Below are 4,992 nucleotides of genomic sequence, written 5' to 3' on the forward strand. Positions count from 1 at the left end.
CGAGGCATGGCATCCGGTAGCTTTTAATCAAAACACGCTGATTCAGCGCAGACCAGCTGGCTCGCATGCACAGTTCGAACATGGACCACCACCAAGAGTGCTTAAACATACCGCACGCTCTGACATTTTGATCATGTGTTTGGCCACGAAAGCCTCTTGAAAACCTGGAGTGGCCACATTTCCTCTAACTGGTGTTCTATTGACTTACATGACATCGGGTTCAAAACGAGCTGAGCCTCATAGTAGAGTAATATCAACTAGCCCCCTACTCACACTTTGCTATCCTCACTTTGTATAACAACGCAAATTGTTAGTTTCAGTTAAGCTTTTAACAATGAATGCAATACCAACGAATTTAAAGGCTTGACGGCATTTGTTGCAAGCCCTAGCAGTGAAGGTCTGCGCGCGCAAAGTACTTGCTGCACACGCTGTTTTCGAGATCACTATGGCGACTTCGATGAATAGAGACCTTTGTTGCATGCCGATGCACATTCCGCATGGACGATGCGTATGACAAGACGTCCAAAATGGCCTGGTGATCAACGTTACTAGATCCTTTCCAGTTGTCAAACTCCACCTGAACTGCCCCGGAAACATGACCCTTCTCCGTTTACTGTCACCAGGGGGCGCCGCCGCCATGGTCAGCCCGATTGGCAGGTCAGCTTGCAGCTAAACACGCAGCCTCCTCCTGCAGCTCAGCGCGGTAACGGATGTTGTCCATAGATTCTACATGCTTTTTCGGCTAATATTTTTCCTGTATTAGAGACAAATTGGTTGTTGTTATCCAGAAAACCGGGAAAAGTTGGGTGGGCAACCTGTATTGCTCACGATCTTCCGATTAGCGCGTACCGCGAATGCCCGGCTGCAGGCTCGGTTCGAAATGGCTAGAATATTTCCGCACAATGTTTACACGCTCCGCCACTCGGAAGCATGGTTGCTTGTGCTTGTTGCTGTAACAATTAGCGTCTTGATAAGGCAAACTACCAGCGAGGACAGGAGAAAGAAGACTACTGAAAGCGCTCGCACTCAGCTTTACTGAAGCCTAGCACCTAGCTTTTCAGCGGCCGCAGCGAAAAAAAGTATGTACGGGCTGACAAACATCTATTTCACGCACAAGCATGAGTACTTCACACATTCAAAGAACACTAAGAATCTCATCTGGTTGCTGCGTGATTTATCACAGTAGGTACGCCTTTTTGTTTGCTATTGCCCCTTTTTCGATGCTACCCAGATGGCGGTTCACATCCCACGAGTAGAAATGCATGCGAGTGATGACGAAAAAGTTTGACACTCGGCACGTGAATGCAGCACTGTGCTGGTCACAGCCAAGTCGAGAAAGGTAATGCTCCTCCAACTCTTCCAACACTTTCCAAAATATGTCTCCATAGAGACCCTCCTTGTCCAGACAAGCTAAAATTATTTTGTTTGACATTTCTATGATTGTCAACATCTTCTGTGTTGGATGCTTTAAGCTTCCTTGCTTAAAGCTCCTGTATTCAGTTAAATAGCTGTGAGAAGCAAGCACTGGCGTGGCGGAGCTGATGTCCTCTATGCTGAGATGGCATGCTGCATGCTTGGTGAACTTGTGTATGACGTAGCCACACAGGTAGTATACAACAGTGTCCTCCACATCACCCCTGTAATACGCATGGCCGCTTGCTCCTTGCTCAGATGCATCAGCAGAAGCAGTGGTGATTTCCATCATTTTGGCTTTCACTACGTCGTGCAGGCGGACTTTCTCTTCTTGATGGGCATCCTTTGTTCTCTTGAGTGTGTCAGTAACACTAATGAGCACAGAACATGGTGTGCCTTGGGCACTGCCACGCAGAGCTGTCTTTATCAGTGTGTAGAGGCTGAGGAGGCGGAATATTTGACTGATGTTGACAACAGTGGTGTGAGATTCGTCACCTCCAAATGAGCGTGCCAGCCCGAAGTGTCGCTGAAACAGAAATATATGGCTTTCAGTTGCACTGACCTGTGCTAACAAAACGCACCAAGTAAAAACAAGAATGACACGCTTATATTCAAGGAGTCCTGATTTAACTCTGCTGTAAGTACATAGTGGGCACCTTGAGTCAGCAAGTATTCAATGATGTCTATGGTAGACAACAAAGTGACTCGTAAAGACTGTGTTATTTGCTGGGACGCAAAAAGCTTCAGGTTCTTTTCGACTGAACTTCGTCCTGTCATATTAAGCATCTCCAAGAAGGATTTTAGGATCTTAAAATATTAGTTTCGTGTTGTTGACATGCGGAACAATGTGAGCACTCAAGAACATGCCATGCCCCATCAGGTGAATAGGGGTCCTGTAATCACCTGTATTTCTTTCGAGTGGCGTTCACTCCTCTCAATGGTAGCTTGATGTTCAAAGCATCAAAAAGGTCATTGACCATCCTGGTGAATGTTTCAGTGCCTTCAGAGTTTTCTTTGCCTGGCACTTTGGCTTCTCTGTACAGCTTGATGCCAACTGCTGTACTACGGCTGAACAGCTGTTAAGAAAGCGCATTTGTGTTCAGAATAATGAACACAAACAGCATGCAACGAGTAAGACGCATAGACTATAGTAGGCAAAATACCTGGGTGGCAAGCCTGACGCTCATATTCTGAAGGTTGTCAGGCGCAACATGGGCTCGCGTCAGTTTTGGCACGACTCGTAGGTGTTAGTCTTTTTCTGTGTCAAACAGCGTGACGTGTTGGCCAAAGTTATCTGATGATAACCTGCCTGGAAATAAGAAAGTGAACGATTAAAATCTAATTCAAAACATTTGCAGTTTAGTTTTTTTCTTACCAGTCCGTAAGTATGCTTCTTCAGATGATTCCTGATGCATTTTATGTTGTGTTGGATATCAAAAATGAAATAGATCCTCTGGGAAGGCTCTAAAGGGTGCTCGATGTAATGACATGCAGAGTTCAGCTTGCCCGATATACCAAGCTGGGTCCACATTAAGTGGTTGTTCCCAGGTCCGTCACTTATGATAGCAAGCACAGAGGCATTGCTTTTGTGCAGTTCAAGCACAGCACTCAGCACAAGTTTACAAAGAACCTTCCCAAGGGCTGCTCCTTTTGTTGCGAAGCTTGCTATTGGCTGCACCTAGTCCTCAATTAGTATCACAAACATGAGAACTAGTCCATGATCAGCGAGTTGATCTGTGGCTGGGGATGCTACGTCACCATAGTCGACGAATCCGTCTATTTTGCAGGACACCTTACTGAAGGCAACAGACTGCTTGAGTTTTACCTCATGGACAAGTAGAACGCCACACCTTCTGATGTGGCTCTTGCCCTGATAGTGCTCCTTAATGGTACTTAGTGCAACTTCATTGTACCCATATTTGCATGGGATACCACTGATGATTTGACGCAAGTGGGCTTTAGTAGGAAGCGGCAACAACTGCATGTCTGAAATGAGGGCATAAGCTTTTAAGCTAGAAATTTGCAGAGAGGCATGTCATCAGCCATTCGTCATCATAATGCCTTGCGTTTTTCATCTTTGGTTTTGCTGCCATTATGGCTGTTTTAAATGCCAGTTGCTGCTTTTCAGGGAGAACATGAAGCACGCTTTCAATGTTCGCTTTAGCCACGTTACAAAGTTGTTTTTTCATGGCAGTCATCTCTTTGTTCAGCTTTTCTCTCTTTAGCGTCGCTCGGATAATTTTCCGACGCAACGTTTTCATGTATTTGCTCTTGGGTCTTGGTTTGCGCCCTTGACAGTTCTTTGTGCACATCAAAAACAGTCTACCTAGCGTTTTGCATTCTGGACAGGTGGCATTCAAGCTCAACATGGTGCATATTTTGCGTCTCCATGTCTCACCATCTTTACTGGCTTCCGACGAGGACGATATTTGTGGATAAAGCTTGGCAGGAAAGCCCTGACATGACTTTAGCTTTTCCACATGGCTGAGCCGGCATGTCAGCTCACTGAATGACTTGACCTCCAGATGCGAGCTTTCTGTGTAGACAGTTGATGGTACAAGCTGCCCATTTGCACTGACTGACAAACAAAAATCGCTTGAGAACGTCACTGCCTTACGGACTCGGGGGACCGCGTTTTTTACTTCGAGTTTGTACAGGACGACAGCAGAACAAAAGAGTTCAGTCGACCAGCCTTGCACCCGCCGTCCCTCGTGTGCCATTGTCGATAGCTTCTTGAACAGGGACTTGGTGCTATCGAGTGCAACGCTGCGTGCCACAGAGCAGTCTCTCTTCTCAAAATCAAAGGTGTTCGGCGCTATGTTTTCTTGTTCGGCATCGTCCTGAATATTCCGACGCTTCGGTTGGAGAGGTGGCCTCATGGCAGGTGCTTTGCGTTTCCGCACATGCTTTGACAGATATTTTGGACAGTTAGGAAACAAGCGAGGTAGGGCATCATCCTTGAGGCTCCATTTGTCTCGTGGTATGAAGACGACGTCACCGCCGATCTTGTGCACAAAGTTTTTCACAATGTCTTTTTCTTGAAAGTGAAGGTCGCACACAACACTAGAGCTCGTGAGCTTCCTGTCACTTCTTGGGGTCCCGTGTTGCCATTCTTGAAGCCGCGAGGTGTCAAGGCGGTTTGAAAAAGTGCCTCTTCTCAGCTGCACCCCTCGCAGAGTCGTAGCCGCTTTTGCAGCCAGTCACGAAACAACGCGGCATTACTTCTCACTACACAGGCACAGCAGTCATTGACATTCTAAGACTATGCATGGAAAATCAAAGTAAACGCCCGGATGATATCAACATAACCAAAACGCCGCGGTCGTCTTTAGCAACGTTGGCCGTGCAGTCCGGCTCCTCCTTGGGCTCACCTCTCACCGAGCCGGGCTGGATGAATGGATGGATATGGCTGTACCCTTTAAGTCGGGCGGTAGCTAGCGCCACCAAACTGTAAAACTTAATGAACCAAAAAACTAGATTTCTTTTTTTTTCTTTTAAATAATGAGGTTGAGAATTCGTACTTTGCAGTGAAGGGTTTAATTTTCACTCGTGCCTTGACTTTAGCCACCAATCAGATAA

General features: G+C 46.5%; 1 pseudogene; it reads right to left on the bottom strand.

The window, feature by feature from the left end:
* Positions 1–1,100: 1,100 nt before the first annotated feature.
* LOC119178739 (uncharacterized) lies at positions 1,101–4,740 on the bottom strand (annotated as a pseudogene).
* Between the last annotated feature and the right edge of the window lie 252 nt (positions 4,741–4,992).

Source organism: Rhipicephalus microplus, chromosome 1 (assembly GCF_043290135.1).
Source record: "Rhipicephalus microplus isolate Deutch F79 chromosome 1, USDA_Rmic, whole genome shotgun sequence".
NCBI lineage: Eukaryota > Metazoa > Arthropoda > Arachnida > Ixodida > Ixodidae > Rhipicephalus > Rhipicephalus microplus.